The 18,103-nt window shown below is 35.4% G+C and overlaps 1 long non-coding RNA gene across 2 annotated transcripts; it reads left to right on the forward strand.

Annotated features, from left to right (window-relative positions):
- Nucleotides 1–310: 310 nt before the first annotated feature.
- On the forward strand, nt 311–2,960 carry LOC131640785 (uncharacterized). Of its 2 annotated transcripts, XR_009295336.1 has the most exons (4): nt 311–437; nt 528–785; nt 2,025–2,108; nt 2,647–2,960. It is a non-coding gene; the product is annotated as an uncharacterized LOC131640785 (long non-coding RNA). The 2 variants fall into 2 exon arrangements; XR_009295335.1 differs by having other exon boundaries at nt 528–2,108.
- The last annotated feature ends 15,143 nt before the right edge of the window (nt 2,961–18,103 follow it).

The following is an 18,103-nucleotide window of genomic DNA, read 5'->3' on the forward strand; positions in this document are numbered from 1 at the left end:
CTCTACTTTCCAAGGCATATTTGAACAAGTTCCAAACTTTAGCTTTCAATATTTCAAACACCAATATTGTTGTCCTCCATCCCCTCTTTGCAATGATCATGAAAGTGAATCAAATGGGTGCCTATAGGTCAAGATATATGGATGCAAAGGTGATATCATAACCATGAAGAATTTGGAGCATGCAGCATTCTTGTCTCACTACCACTTTCCATAAAAACCCATGCATTTGCCAAACACGTAAAAGCACATGAAGCATCTACCACATGCGTAATATGCTTGCTCACTAAGTTTTGAGAGGAAATCTGAATCTCACAAATCTCCTTCTAAACCAAAGGCTACCAAGTTCGTTCCCTCAAAGAAGCCCAAAACCAGACATTGACGATAAAGAGAAGAAGACAACTCCCCTTTTCGGACGAGAACCTAAAATCAATGCTAAGGTTACTTTCTCTTGCTGATTTTTGCAATTTCATAACTCAAAATTACTTAATCTCAATCGATTAACTCAGATTATGATGGTTCTGTTTTAGGAACTCGCAGATAGTTGAAAAAAATAAGACAGATCTTACCTGTCTATGGGAAAAGACGAGACATCGCAGGATTGCTAAAGAATATATTACTCTGCAGAAAAGATATGATGTTAAAATATTTCATTTTATTTTTCTCTCTATTGTCTTAATTTTTGTTTACTTTGTACTTGAATATAATGGAAGCATGGTGACAGAAGCTCTAACAAAAATTCAGGGGAAGATCCATGAGATTGTAGTGTCTCACTGAGTGTTCTTTAGGTATATTTTTCAACTTTATTTTTCAGTTTTATACCCTTTTAGTCTATTTATTTTAGTTTTAATATTTAACTTTTTGTTTTGTGTTTGAATTGAAAGACTCGTGTCAAATAATGTTTGTTCACAAGTAGAAAGAGATGAAGTATGTGAAGAGCTTCGTCCTCCTTTTCTAAATGTAGTCTACAAATGCATATGTGGTTCACTTAGTAAAGAATAGGCCTCACAATGGTAATGGTGTGCTTGAAATGTGTTTTTATATATAATATCATGTGTGTGTATAATATCAGCGTCACACTTTATTCTAATTGGATATTCCCCAATTTCAACCTAAAAAAAACAACTGGTAGGCTTAACATCGAAACGCTTTTTTCTACTGTGTGTATAAATTTAGTTGGTATAAAAAACAAGAACGAGGATGGACTTTGTTGCCTCATTTAACAGTAGTTTCAAAGGTATGATGATGTTTGATTACAATCTCTTTGGTTTCTTTGGTTCATTTAGTTGAAACTTGGAAGGTGTTAATGTTCACTACTTGAAGATATTAACTGTTTGATGAAATGTATATGTTTTTTTGGAACTCTTGTTAAAAATACATGTCATGACCAGCTGCCTCTTATCATTTTTTTTACTGAAATGGATAAAAGGAATAAGATTATATAAGGCATAATAAAATTATGTTAAAAACTTTGCATTGTTATTTGTGCATTTAAAAACATGGATTTGAAGAGTGTTGAATGCATCAAGGAAATTGCGTTACTTAGATGTTGATGAGTGTTAGTTGTTGGTGTTAATACGAACACATTTTAGTGGTAATTGATAACAGAGCATGTGTGTTATGTGGTGTTTGGTAGTCCTCAATCATGGTAAGTTCGCAAGTGTGTGGAGGGCTGACATAGATTTTAGTAGTATAGACTGCAGGGAATTGGTTTGTTATATCTATTTTTGTTTTTTTGCTCAAGGCTGTTTGGTAGCGTAGCGTTGTTTTTCGGTATTGTTGTATGTTTTTTGGTATGTTCTAAAAAGTGATTAGAGCTTCGGAGAAAGTAAGGAAAGTAAGGATAGTAATGTTACCATAATTGATTTGATCTCTCCTAAGTGTATGTAATTAGATTATATTTGTAGTGTTCGAGTTCTTTTGAACTGGGTTAGATACTTGGGTTTTATTTTTATCTTTTAAGATTTAAGTTATCTCTTTTACTTTGTTTCTTATTCAAGTATCGGTTTTGATTGTGCATGGCTAAGTTTAATCCTTGAAAGAAAGGAGAGACCATGTGTCGGAACAAACAAAGTAGCTCTGCCTAATGTTTGCAACCGACTTTCTATAAGGTTTACTTCTATCTTTTACATTTTAGATCATATTGTAAAAAATGTTAGATTTTGGTGGTTGTTGATTCTGAGGTCATATTCATTCATTTTACATTAGGTACACAAGTTACATTGAACTCAATAAAGAAAAATTAGTAATAAATTCTTATAAACAAGTTATACTAAAAGAAGAAACCATGAATCTTACATCTTCTTTTAGTATCATATTACAGGATAAAACTGTTCTCTTATGAACTGTTAGCATACAGGCAAGAACTTCGAGGCCACATGATAATTCCATCTTATTTTATTTCTTCATAAATGCCTTTGGAAGTTACTGATATGTCAATAGGGGGCTTTGGTTAGTGTTTTTGACAGAATCTCTATGTAAGAAAATGCAACCAAATAACATTCTATAATTTTTTTTATTATTAGAGAAGTGAAAATATTTCTTAGTATGTTTTGAAATTTGATATGAAAAATATAATAACTTTAGCTTTTGAACTGGATTAGTTCACATATATACATGAGAATAATGCAAAAGTATTTTTTTTTTTAGTTCTTTAAAGATAAATGAGAAGAATTGATTCAAGCAACATCTCAACAAGATATCTCTTCACTTACTAAAAGCTTATATTATCAGGCCAAGCCATATATTAGAGATGAAGTTCATGAAGATGATATGGCTGATAATGATGATGTGGCTGATGATAGTGATGATGTGTTTGATGATTGTGAACAAGTAGGTCAAGAATGACAAGTGTAATAGTGTGGCTTACTTTTGTATGTCTTGTTTTTTGAGTTAAGATATTGACTTTTTGTATGCAAGAATTGAAATAGATTTATTCCCCCTTTTGTATGTGTTTGATGATGGTGAAGACCAATTCACTAATTATACTTGCAAGTGTAGTAGTGATAATTTAGTTTGGTTATATTTTGGATTGATTATGTATTTTTTTTTACAACTATTTGGTAATACTTATATATATTATGTTCATATTGTTTTGTGTCTTCATTTTTGGTGTGTATGAAACACTTTGAGCTATTAAATTAGATCTAAAAAAATTGATTACAAGGATTGTAAATTATTAATAATAAATAAAAAATTCAAACGTTAGAGACGGAAATAGAGACTGATTTTGTCATGCAACACTTCTTAATCCGTCGCAATTTTGGTCCCAATGAGTAGAGCAATTAATACTAAATCAGTCACAAAATCGGTCTCTAAATTCGGTCGCTGACATCGGTCACAAATATCGGTCTCTAATTCAGTCACTGTAAAATCGGTCTCTGAAATGGTCGCTAGGGACTAGCGACCAGTGTTTTTGCTACTGCAAAAAATTGGTCGCGAATTTAGTCGCTAATGAATTTAGTGACCGATTTTGTAGATTTTCGGTCGCTAAATCGGTCTCTAAAAGCGAGATTTCTAGTAGTGTCCAATACACTACCCTATATAAGATATTCTCCTTCACAAATCATGAGGACGTTTTGATTCCTTTCATTTTCTCAGTTTCAAAACTCTCACTCTCATCTCTCTCGTCCTCGTGCTCTCTCATCTCTCTCACCTCCATAACAAACTCCTAACAGTTTGTAACTGACAACAACCACCATAATCATCAAAATGTGTTATTTAATTTATGAAATTAAAGTGTGTTAATCATCAAAGTGATTAAATTTATTAAAGTTTATGATTTCATATCATACAAATTTGATTTGGATTCTATGAGAATAACATGTTATGTGTTTCATGAAATTTATTATATAAGACATATAAAGATGATCATTTAAAGATGATTCATGACGAGATGTGGAATTTTGAGAATCATATCACGGAGGATAAGGATTCGAGATTCCCATAAATAAAGAACCTCACGAGGAAGGTTCTCTGTGGATTGTTGAAACACAAATCGAAAGTTCGTCAATAATTTTTGAAAAACAAATTGAACATAGAATAAATAGAAGTCTAAAAGACTAAGGATATAGGACCGAACAAAATCAATTGTCAACATATTTCTTGTATCTAGTAGAAGAAAATAGTGAGAATTTTGTTCGTAAGATTCCTATTATTCTTCGAGTGGAAGATGATCCTAAGATTTACAATGAAGATGTAATTTCAAAGGACTCCTCTTGGAATGATGTTATCCAAGATGAAATGGATTCAACAATGTCAAACCATACTTGGTTTGATGCAAGTGAGTGTTTAGAAAGAAGTATCATAAAGATGGTACACTAAACATCTACAAGTCTATATTAATAACCAAGTGTTTAGACAAAAGGAATGTGTTAATTATTTGAACACATATGCACTAGTAGCAAGGACAGAAAAAATTAAAGTATTGCTTGCATTAGTTTTTGCATGAACTTATAGTTCATCAAATGGATGTCAAAATGACATTCCTAAATGGAGATCTCAATGAGGATATTTACATGGAGAAACCAGAAGGTTATGTGCTTCCTGGTAATGAACAAAAGTTATGGAAGCTTGTCAAATCCTTGAATGGATTAAAATAAGCATTGAAACTATGGCACCAAAAGTTTGATTCTATAATTGCAAAATTCACAAATTAAATGGGAGAGACACAACTTAAGGGGAGATTTTTCAATCTTATAAAAGCATGAATTTAAAGAGTTTGTCATCATCAAAAGGGGGAGTTGTGAAGAATATATCTTATATCTAGTTTTGATGAAGACAAAGGTTATCAAATAAGAAAAGGGTCAAAAGTGTCATGCACATTAATGATGAAGTTGATCAAGAAGGTTGAAGATAGAAATTCAAGTGAATATTTGAGGCAAAAGAACTTAACTAAGTTGTGTGAGAATATTGTGATATTCCTTTGTCTCTATGTTGATTACATGTTGATCATTAGCCACGAGATGAATGAAATCTTAGAAACAAAGAGGTTTCTAGCTTCCACATTCAAGATGGAAAATCTTGAAATAGTGGACACTCTTTTCGATCAAAGTAAAGCGAAAGAGTGGGGGTTAAAAGCATATTGAGAAAACTTCCACACTCAAGATGAAAGATCTTTGACTAGTTGATAATCTTTTGGGGATCAAAGTAATGCGAAAATAGTGGGAGTTATGAACTTAGTCAAATACACTTTGTTGAGAAAGTTCTTGATAAGGTCAAAGTGTCACTTTTCAAGAAAGTGAATATTCAATTTGATCTTAATGTCAAAATGATGATGGAAGAGTTGTGACTATATTAGAATACACAAGTGCAATTGGTTTTCTAATGTAATGTACTATACCTGACATAGTATTTGTACTTAGTAAATGAGTAGATTTACTAGAAATCCAAATAGTGAGCATTGGAAGGCCATCACTAGGATTTTCGATTATCTTTTTAAAAAAAGAAAAAAAAATCAAAATCTTGACCTCCATTATGGTAGGTTTCCTACCATATTAGAATGATATACCAATATGAGTTGGATATCGAGTGTTGGAGATCATAAATTTGCAGCTGAGTGGATATTTACACTAGTTGTAGATGAGGTTTCTTGGAAGATGAAGAAACGAAGACGCATCACTCTCTTGACCATGGAGCCATAGTATGTGGATCTCGCTTCCACTGGTTAAGAAGTTGAATGGTTGAGGGACTTTCTATTGGAAGTTCCATTGGCTAAAGAAAATGTTTCAAAGGTGTTAACACAATATGATAGCCAAGCCAATTTAGCAAGAGAATTCAGATAATTGTAAAATGAAAAGTCTGGGCACTAAGGCCTTAGACATTCTTTCGTGATAAAATTAATTAAAGATGTAATCATTTTATTCACATATATACGATCGATCTATAATTTGAATGATTCATTTACTAAACTACTGTCCAGGGATTTAGTAAAGACAACCTCGAGAGGTGTAAGGTTGAAACTCCTTGAATAAGTGTTCCGACAATGATAGCAACCCAATCTGAAGTTAATGAATCTTAACCTAAGATTCAATGGGTAACAACAAGTCATTGATTTGGAAGTTGGTGCAACATTTTGTGACAATGTTCACTATTACATAATTGAGGGTTGGGTTTTTTTAAAACTCTTAATGAAGTTCTATATCGAGGAGGATATGTATCTCAAGAAATAGATACAAACTAAACTTCACCTATATGAAATTCAAGATGGTTCCGTCTTAAAGTGATAGTTGGAGTTTCTCTCATGAAAAATTCATGAAAACAGGAAAAACACATGGCCATAAATAGTGCTAGGCGAGATATGTAGGCGAAGAACCTTTAAAGAGTGTGTGTGTATAGTAACGCCGGTCTGATCACATGGGATAATGGTTCAAAGCATAGCTACCTAACGTTCCGATTAGGCTTTGCGTTGTATTTACCAAGGTTAAGTTCAAATCGAAAGATACCTAATTGTATTAACACTCTTTTGCTTTCTATATTCTGGAATTGGACAAGTCATTATTAGAATAAGTGGGAGATTGTTGTAAATTATTAATAATTAATAATATGAGAGTGTTCCAAAATGACAAGAAAAATATGCTAGTTTTGAATTCGAAAGTTGGCAACACTTCATGAAGTGTTGCAGAATGAAAACATGCAACTCTTGGTAAAAGTTGCAGTAGGCCAAGCTTTGTAACTTTTGGTAAAAGAGATTGTTTCATCAAGGGTCGCTACCTTGTGAAACAATACCAATATGGCCTATAAATAATTCATTCTGAATTCAGAAAAAAAAACAAAAAATGTATATCCTCTTCACCGAAAATTCCAGACACTCCTCGCTACATTCGAGTTTTCGTCGGTCTTGCGCAAACTCGAGAAGGCTGAATTATCCTGGGTATTCCTGCATAGAAACTCTAAGACAATTTGAGAGTGCTTGAAATACTATAAGGAAAGTGATTTTCTCAAGATTCTAGCCTCGATCCATTCGATTTAAATTATTTTTCTAACAATCTTATAGTATATTCAATAATGACTGTCGAGGCTTCGGTTTCAAGCACCAGGAAGACGAGAGAAAATCCAAATAAAAATACTAAGGAGAATCAATATCTTTAATCCGGGTACGTCTTGTTAATATTTTGAAATAAAAAAAATGCATTATCGTTCTTGTTACTAGAATCAGTGCAAAATTAAATCATGTTTTTTGTTTTGGATGGATAATATATATTGATTATTGAATGATATTTAATATATAATGTATATGATTCTAGAAAATTATTTGCATGTTTAAAAAATAAAGATATAGTATGTCATACGTGGTATTGTATAGGATCATATCCTTGCCATTTGCATATTAATTCTCTTAGCATTTCCTTCCCAAATTTTGACTTTTTATATACCTATCAATTATGTAATAAATCTTTTGTTTTGCCGAAGTGTTTGTTAGTGCAAAATTATATTTTAATTTCTCCAATTGCATGTGTTATGTAATCATCTATACGTCCTGCAAGCAAAAGTTGTAGATTATCATTATTGTCTAATATAAGAGGATGCATCTGTTAATGAAACTCTCAACGAGAAAATGTTCGGACACAAGACCCTTGACTTAATAACGGCTACTCTGCCATGATACAACACATCTGATGGTCAAAAATAATTTGAATATCATTATGCCTGTGTATTAGTGTGAATTAGGGTTCATGAAATTGGAAAGAAATCATTCTTTTGATTAGAAAGAATTTGATTTGATTTTTGCACCAAAACTTTTTTTAGTCAAAATCTATTTCCATGCTATCTTTTACGTGTCATGAGCCCTTGGATGATGATTTGGATCTGAACAAGTGAATGAGAATGATCCATAACATATTTTATGTGATTTTATTTGATTTACTTTTGATTTAAAATTAATTTAAATAAATAAATTCAATTTAAATAAAAGAAAAATCATAAAATAAATATCAAATGATCTTTGGGCCTTCAATGAGTTTAATATCACGTCCATAATCCATAGTCATAAGCCCATTACTCAAAATCTTCAATTTCGTCAATTGGGGTTTTATGGTTTTCTTGAAATTTCACCAACTTCAACAGGTCATAACTCCTTCAATATTTATCATATTAAGATGTTCTACTACTTTTTGGAAAGCCCAAGATGTCTTTTAAAATCCACTTTCGAACATATTTTGCATTTGGAGATCTTATCTTGATGATATTGCTCCTGACAAAAAACAGCTTTTTGTGAACTTCTAGAAGAACCTGTAATGTTGTGGCTCATATCTCTCAAATGATGTATTTCCTGGTATTGGGCCCAACAACAAAGTTGTAGAGAATTTAATTTCCTATAGAATGAGATTTGGTTGGACAATTTTTGATAAACCATGTGAGAGTTATGCCTGGTCAAAGTTGGGTTGACTTTCTCCTAGAAACCCTAATTTAGCAACTTCAAGTTTTGATGATTTATGAGCTTTCCTTGATAAATCATGATCAACCATTGATCAAATGATGAATGCGACTTCAAAATATTGATGTTGACCAAAAATCAGGAGTTTTGACTGTGATTTGACCATAGTTGACTTTTAGGTCAAATTGGTCGACTGTGGACCATTTGAGCAGTTGACAGGGCAAACTTGTACTATGAGGCTTAAAACTTGGCCTGATGATACTCTGAACCATATGAGATACCATTAAGTCCACTTGAGGTCTCAGAGGTCCCATTTTCCTTGATTAAATCAAAACCCTAATTTTGGTCCTCATTGCTTAGGAGGAGAGTGAACATGCTTGCAACTAGAGATTGTATGAGCCTGTGGAGACTACCTGAGCCAAACTATCTTGAAATACAGTGGGAAAATTTTGGGGTATGACAATGGGCAACACCTACCTTAAGGTTTCTAGGGTTTTGTAGAGGAGAACTAATTACTAAGCCTAATTGCACTAAATTAGTTAAACTAAATTACGAAAAGTTAATTGATTAAATAAAAACCTAAATTCTAATTTTTTTAATTAATAGGAATTAATATTAAACTAAAATCTAAATTAATTAATTAAACTTATTAATAACTAATCCTAATTTTCTAGGTGATTAATCTAATTAATGAAACTAATTACTCTAAGTTATGTGATTAACTTAATAACCATTAATTAATGAAATATTAATAAGAAAATTATGTTAGTGTTAAATGAGAAAAGAAAAGAAAGAAAAAGAAAAGCAAAATAAAAAGAAAAGAACACAAACAACAAAAAGGGGAAAAAAACTAAAATATATAAAGAAACCAGGGCGCTGGAGATCTGGTGTGTTGCTTCTGGAGGGGGTATGGTAGTCATGCATTTTCTATCCCTTTAGATCTGATCATTAGAGATCTGTTGGCTGGAACTGAGGATGCATGGTGGTCATGCGTAAGATGCATGTACGGAACCTGCAAGCAGCTTATGACATTTAAATGAAAAAAAGAATATTGATGCTGGTGAGGCTCGAACAGGGGGTCTTTCGCTCACTCACCAACACCTCTCACCAACTGTGCCAATTTTCTACTTTGTTAGTATAATGATTACATAAATAATTATAAGATTCAAAGGGTTAAACGGAAAAGTCAAAAGGCCAGAGCTGGGGCCCACTATTGCAAGCGCTAGATCAATGGGACATGGAGGGAGAATGGAGCGCATTTGACTGGTGAATAAGGATGGGCCAACACACGGTCAAAAGGTCTGCAGCATAGTCATCATCTTCAAACTTCTGACTTGCGGAATTACCTGCGGAATTAGTTACGATTTTTCCTGCGGATTTTTCCGCGAGTTCTTCATCCTCCATGGTCACGATTCCAAACCTGCAAAACCACACTCAAACAAGAGACAAAAATGCCCAGATAATATATTTAGGGCATTACGAATTCAATGGTGTGATTTTTTTTCCTTAAAGATGGTTGCAACCTTAAAAACGAAGAAGGAGATTTGTCATGCCCTAATCATGGCATATCTTGATTCATGCGTGAAAGCTTTACCATAGTGGTGCGAATCTCTTCTAAACTTCCTGCTGGACTCAAATATACCATTAGTTTACACTAAAACACGATAGCACATGAGATATGAGAATTCAAAGTTAGGAGTCGAAGGAGATCGTTTGTTTACTCATTGATGCATACTTAACCTTTGGTATCTTAGGAGTCGAAGGAGATCGTTTGTTTGCTTTGAAAGTCGGTGTGGATTGTTTTGCAAATTGCCCTAAAAACTTGAAAATTTGGAGCTATGGTCTCATGCTTTGCACGCAGCTCTTTCTCCCCTATTTCGTCCCCTCTTGGCTGCAGATGTTGTATGTATATATGAGAGAAATTTAGGTTAAGCAGTTGGCTTGGATACTTGGTATTTGGAGAATAAAATTTGATTTAAAAAAATTATGCAAATCATGCTATTTTGGTTCAAATCATATCTCCTTTTATTTCCACGAAATTCTCTTGGTTTTATATCAATATATTCCTCAATATTTGATAGAAATATAATCTCAATCAAATCTTTGAAAATTTTCATTGTTTTATTCAATTTATCTTGAATTTAAGTGATTAAATTCAAAAATAAAAATAAATAAAAATAATAAAAATGAATATAAGGTCCTATGGGTTGTGGATGGTCTATGGATTAAGTTTGGAATCAAAGATTTGGGCCCATTTAGTCAAAAACTTAAAATTCACCACTTTGGTTTTTATGTATTTTCACCAGAATTGCCCAGCTTCAACAATGCATAACTCTCTCAATTTTTATTGTATGGAAGTGTTCTTGGATTTTTTGAAAGCCTAAGATGTCCTCTACAAGACACTTTGGAACCATTTTTGCATTTGAGGATTTTATCTCGATCATATGGATTCTGACAAAAAACAACTTTTTGTGAGCTTCTAGAAGGACCTATATTGTTTTGGCTCATATCTCCCAACTGAAGCATTTTGGGCCTTGGTGTCATACCCGAAAATTTGCCCCCCCATATTCCATTCACTATGATTCAAAGTTCAAGGTTCAATTCCAAAGCTCACTCAAAAGTCCAGATGATCCATAGTCAACTGGTTTGACTTAAAAGGTCAACCATCATCAGAGCATAGTCAAAGCCTCCCAATTTTGGTCAATATCTAGTATGTGAAGTACCACCATCATTTGATCAAAGATCGATCATGATTCCATTAATAGAAACTCAGAGATGAACAAATGCACAAAGGTTCAAAGTAGGGTTTCTTAAGAGAAAGTCAACCCAACTTTGACTGGGCATAACTTTCACATGGAACCTCAAAAATTCCCCACTCAAAGCCTATGTTGAATGAAATTGGATTCCCTACAACTTTGTCTCTCACAAGCCAGGGCTAGAAATGATTCATTTGAGAGATACAGTGCAAAAGATTACAGGTCATTTTCAGGCATCCTCCAAGAGCAGTTTTTTCCAGAGGGAATATGATCAAGATAAAAGCCTCAAATGAAAAATATATTCCAAAGTGGCTTGTAGAGGACCTCTTGAGGTTTCTAAAAAGTATTAGAACTCCCTCATAGCTTGAAAATTGAGTGAGATATGATTGGTCAAAGTTGGGCGATTTTGATGGAAATATGCGAAACAAAAGTGGTTCGAAATGACTATTTTTGCAAATGGGCCTATCCTTTTATGATCCAAACTTTCTCATGAGGTCACCATGAATGCCCAAAATTAATCCCATATTTATTTGACATTTATAATATTTTTAGTGAATTTTTATTCATTTAAAATGTTATTTAAACAAAGACAATTGAAGAAAATATGGAGATTTAATTTGGCTTTATTTTCCAATCAATTCCAATCATCAAAAGGTCATATAATCAGTCCAAATTCGTGTACACCATAAGTGGAAATATTGGATGGAATTTGAATCAATTTAGAAAGCTTTGATAACTAATTTTCAATCAAAATCTTCATCATCAAAGAACAAGATTGGATTGGATTCTTTACAAGTTGGTTACCCTAATTTAGTCTCATATATATACTAAGCAATTGCAGATGAAGAGGAGGTTTTTTTTCGGCCTCCAAAGCCCTTCACGAAAGCTTCAAAAGGGGAGAAAAATTGGATTTCGATTTGGGAGTTTGAAGAGGATTCAGAGGCTTTTGGATATTCAGGAACGATCATTGAAGGTCCTGGGAAGTTTTCCAATCATCCTTGAAGCTGTTGGCGGTCGGAATCAGGGACGTATAAGTCACGGTTTGCCTCCATATAAATCAATTTCGATTTCGCATATTGACGCATTGTTAACATATTTCGTTTGCATATTATGACTAATACAATTGTTTAGAGTGTTTCTGGATCGTTTGATTGAAGTTTCGTTGCAGATTCTAGAATCCACCATTGTTAGGTATTGGAAGCTTTGTTTTTGGGGTTTTTCGAAAAGGATAAAATTGGGCCAAATTCTGGATGCTATCGTGTTTAGAAAGCAATTTAGAGTTGAACCATGTGATTATTTGAAATTTATATTATGTGTGGTGTGAGATACATATATGCAGGTATTAGCTATGGTGAGACTGGTAGCTAAGTCGTAGCTAAACTGCAGAAAAAATAACCAGTTCCAATGAAGAAGAAGGAGGCTGGGCGCGGGACATTTGTTTGCTCAAATTTGCGTCAATTGTTTTTTTATATGTTAACACCGTGGAGTTTGATATCAAGGTGTGTGTGCAACACGGATGGCTAAGCGCCATACTGGCAACCGAATGGACCTGGGTTCGATCCCCAGGAGTAACAACTATTTTTTCACAAATTATCCAAACACGGATCTGGTGCTGCGCCTCATCGTAAGCCCATCATATACCCTCACATCACAACCTCAGATTTCCACCAGCGCAAATCCAACGCATTAGGGACTGAAAGTATACCATGGAGCTTCAAGGCTTCACCTTACAAGATCACAGCCAGGTTTCTCTATATATTTTCTATTTTTATTATTTAGATTAGAAATTAATGAATAATGATTAATTCAATCTATTTATTTAATTAGGATTAATAATATAATTAGGATTAAGACTATAATTAACATTAGGATTGTCCCGATTATTTTCCCGATTTAATATATCTAATTAATTTTAATTATAATAAAAAACCCTTATAAATACATTAAGATATTAGGGTTTGCTCCATCCCATTTGCCCAAAGTATCAAAGATATTAGGATTTAATTTATTATTCGTTCCGACTAAATCTATTGGTCGCGATGGTTAATAATCGATTAATTTAATTAATCAAATCCTATAAATTAAAATACAATTATTTTGCTAAATGGTTTTAACCATCTTATTGGTTATGATGATTAGCATATTTCCCCTTATCGATTCGTTATTATTTGTAATCGAATCTATCGATTATGAGGGGTAACGATAAATTAATAAATTAATAATTAAAATACGTCAATTTGCTAAAAGTGATAATCGAATCAATCGATTAGAATTGCCAACAATCCTTTACTAATCTGTTAACTATGGCGATCGAATCTATTGATCGTTGCGGTTAATAGTGTCATATCAAATCAGGGTTGTACGCCCGAAACTTAAAACACGTCCAACCACAAACCAGAGATTTTCATCTCTTCGATACTGCGAAACTACGAAGGTAATTCAAAATACCTTTTCAAAACTGCGGAACGGTGATTCAAAATACCGTCAACACATTCATATCAAATTCTAAGGCGTACAATCCTGTGCCCGAACTACGTTGACTCTGATTCTCCATAAGGAGATACGTAGGCACTTGGTAACAAGGCGAGACCCCCTCCCTAAAATCTCAATTTTTCCCCTATTCAATTCCTTAGCTATTAACCTTAATTTTTTAGCCATAAAACTTGACCCTTAGATTCAAAGCCAATAGGAAAGGGTTGAGGGTGCCTAACACCTTCCCTCAACCTGATTATAATAACTTACCCCGATCTCTAATACTGCGTAGGGTTTCCTATTCGCCCTTCAGAATAGGTGGCGACTCTAAAAATCTTTAAATTTTTAGGGCAGGTTGCTACAGCTGGCGACTCTGCTGGGGACAACACTTTTAGTCAATTATTATGCTCCTAAGGCTTGAGTGGGTTTAGGTTTATGGCTCGTGGTTTGTGGTTTAGGGTTTGTGGCGCACTTTAGGGTTGGCAAATTGCCACATTTAGGGTTTGGGGGGAGGTTTATCTTTTAATGAACATTAAATTATTTATTTGTTTATTTGTTTTATGTTTTTATCTGCCTGAAAATATTTGCCTTTATTATTATGTATTTTGCTCTATTTTCATGTCAGTTAAACCTTAAGTGTGGGAGTTAACTTTGAGACCAAAAGGGAACATGAATCGCCTTACGAATCTCACTGATAACTCCACTCGGAGTGGGTTAGGTATTTGGAAAGGTCCGAAACGAAGCTTGACTTTGTGGAGGGCTGGACTGGATACTTAGCTGATCTCTCCGGGAACCTACCCCAAAAAAATTCGAACCTCATGGATAAAATGAGTTGTTCCAAAATCCGAAGAGACGAAAAAGTCTCAGAGGCTACGAACGACCCCATGAGACCTTCTAGAACCCCCATAAAAAGGTTGGCTCCCAAGAGCCCCCTACGTCGAACCTATGAACCTAGGACTTTTGTGCTGCTGTGCTCTTTATATGTTTGCAATTTATATACTTCGAATATCTATGCGCTTCGATTTTGCAGGTATCCCTACGTGGTCCCTAGCCTGTAGGGACTCAAATTTCAATACCGTGTCCTTCCCGCGAAGGACATCTTCGCCTACGCACGTCGATTGGCTTCTCGATGGCCACGAGACTAAGTGACTGTCATGAACGGTCACTCCGCGCCCGCATCTACGCACTCCCTAACCGGTGGGGAGTTTCCTTTTATATCTTTGTATTTTGCAACTGCGTGTCCTTCCCCGAAGGACATCTTTGTTAGCATACGTCAATTGGCCTCTCGATGGCCATGCGATTCGGTGATTGTCGTGAACGGTCACCCCGTGCTTGCTACTACGTACTCCCTAGCATATAGGGATTTTCTGTTACATCCACGTGTTTTCGCAACGACGCGTCCTTCCCCGAAGGACAACTTCATTAGCATGCGTTCGATTGGCCTCTCGATGGCTATGAGATCTAGTGACTGTCCTGAACGGTCACTCCATGCTTATTCCCGCGCACCCTCTAACTTGTAGGGTTTGGATCTCCATTTACACATCACATCCCTAGCCTGTAGGGATTGCTCTTCGTCCATATCGTCCTTAGATAGGTTGTGTTCCGCATAGAGAACCTTCCCACGAGGGACAAAGTCATTGGTACATGTTGATTGGCCTCTCGATGGCCATGAGATTTAGTGACTGTCTTGAACGGCCACTAGCCGCTACCTTCTGCATACTCTCGAATCCAAGAGATTTCCCTTAGCGCGCCATAACATTTACCCTGCAAAGATTCCAAGAGGGTCTAATGTCGCCTCTAAGGCTATCCCTAGGATCATATGTTACACGTTTGCATTGCATACACGGAGTTACAATATAAGGAGTCTCTCGCTTACGCGTGCATTTGCATTTTCATGCATTCATATATTCACATTTGCATTTCTATCTTTGCCCGCATCCACCCGTTCCACGCTAGCCGATTTCCCGAAATTGCCGAAGAAAATCAAAAGATTAGACTATGGAGAAAAGAGGATAAATTATCGAGAACGAACTTGGTCTCACAAGGAAAAAAAGGATGCCTATCACCACGCCAGCTACATTTCCACGCCTTATCATAACAGGATTGCAAATACAACAGAGGTTATCATCGAGCAAGGATTAGTTCACCAAAGAAGTTCCCTCGTAGATACACTCAAGGGGTATCTAGTCATAAAGGGGTTCGTCTTAGGACGTATCCAACTTACAAGGACGCTCTACGATAACCTGGGGGCAAGGATTAGTCCAACTGGGGCAAAATCCTAAACAAAGATGCGTAAATACGATGGAGAGAAGGAGACGTGTGTTAACCCCACACCAAGGGGCAAAAGGGTCATAGGTTTTCCTCATCAATCTACGAACTCCGAAGATTGTAAATGGTTTGACACTATCCTTTAGAAAAAGCAAAAGAGGTTCAGTCAAAGGAAACTCATGAAGTTCCGATACGACGAAAACCCACCGCTAACAAATTTATTCCCGACAGATTCGACATGCCCAAGGAAAATTCGAGGTTGCCCTCACTTCCACAAGTCTAAAGAACTAAGGAGTGAAACAAGGTCAGTGGATCTACAAAGGAAATTATCCCCATGATTAATAGGTGTTTACCATGCTCACAATTTCAACCCTTACGATCGCTAAGTGTTACTCAGGATAGAAGTTGTACCTTCGGATTTAGCAATTCTAATGGGATGACCATGCAGGTTTTGGAGTCAATTCATCCGCTCACTACTACGAATTTCAGTTTCAAATTTAGGGTTATTAACAAACTTGAGGGAGAATGACGAATACAAATAACTAAGTCCAGCTAAACATATGCTTTCAAGGTAAGACCGAGCCGAGGATGTACAGGCATTGTTTCAATTCCCAAACAGTGGAGATATAAGGTGCTAATCCCTTGTTACCCCCTTGAGCCAGGAGTTGGAGTTTGTTTCTAATTTTTTCAAATAAACCTTGATTTTAACCAGGGGCAGGGTAGACTTCAATTAATTCAATGGTGTATTTTGGTTGTCAAGAGAATCACTCAATCCAAGCAAAGGATCAAGCAAAGCAAAGGTTCAAGCATATTTTCTTCCTCGCATTCATCAAAGATTGAGGAAGTAATGGAGATAACATTCACAACAATCTTCTTCCTCATTACATCATTCAAGATCGAGGAAGTATCAAAGGCGAAGCTTACAAATCAAAATCGACATGGCAGTCACAACATTCAATATCCAAGGATCAAGTACTTCAAAAGGAGCATTCGAAAGAAAAAGGAGAAAAACGCCCGCTAAGTCAAAATGGAAAATTCCATGAAAACAAAAGAACGACTTAGGCAAAAATTAGGGCATCCCGATGGGTCAAACTCAAGGAGTTGGTTCATGCAAAAATAAGGGATAAATAAAACAAAGGCAAAATACAAAGTACAATCTTGTGACTGCTAAATCATCGAAACTTCTCGTCTATGCTTGGATCTTTACAACTTTTCTTCCATCAATGCTTGAATCTCTACTAAGGCTTTTGCTCAACATTGGAACTGAAACAATTCTCTTGTAAACAAAGCACATTCATTGGATTAGGCGAATTTTTAGGATCTGGAGAACATCAAGGAGAAAGGGGTGGGTTAAATAAATTTTGAGCCTTATATCCATTGTTTCTTAAAACATGAACCAGGCCAAGTTACAACATTTAAAAGTCCTAATTGAGGCAAGGTTAACCATGAAAGCATGTTAAGCAGGATTTGTTATACTGACTCCTATGTTTGTTAAAAATATCTCTAACCAATGTGCTTCTTCAAGCATTCTTTCCAAAACCATCCAGTCCTAATTCATAACGGACTTCGATTTCAAAACTTGCATACGCATTCCATTGGAGCTACTTCTCAAAAGGTACAACACCATCTACGAGTATACACTTAGCATCGAGGAAATCTCGAAATGGGTTAATCAATGGTGATCATTTCTAATAAAGACCCTGGAGCCGGGGGAACCACATCTAGGGGGTTCTCCTAAACAGGGGCAAACTTTCAAGGATCGCAGGGGCATACAATCAAAGATCCTATTTACTAGGGGCATTCTTCCTAAGGTTCAATCGACCTGGGTCACATCTCGAAACAATCTCAAACAGGGGCATGTCAAACATGGGAAGAATTCAAATTCAAAGGATAGAACACCATGGATAACCTTCCATAACCTGGAGATCAGGGGCACACCCTTCAATCTAAACGTCAAAGCATATGACAAGGCTATTTCCTGAGGCACTTCCCTCACAAGCGTCTTTTTCCACAAAAATATTGGGGCAATGGTGTGGTGTCGTTTTCTTTACCTCCCCGTTTCACTTGGGAGGACGGCACGCTAAACCCTTCACGCGAAATTTGGAAGGAGAATGCGCCCGTGGTGGGATGAATTTTATTTCAGTTCTTCCTACGATATCACACGAACTTTCTTATTTGTCCTACGAGTAGGAAAGGGGAAAAAAGATCTCAACTAAACCCTAGGAGTTTGCTAAGT

This window comes from Vicia villosa, unplaced genomic scaffold (assembly GCF_029867415.1).
Source record: "Vicia villosa cultivar HV-30 ecotype Madison, WI unplaced genomic scaffold, Vvil1.0 ctg.003314F_1_1, whole genome shotgun sequence".
Lineage (NCBI taxonomy): Eukaryota > Viridiplantae > Streptophyta > Magnoliopsida > Fabales > Fabaceae > Vicia > Vicia villosa.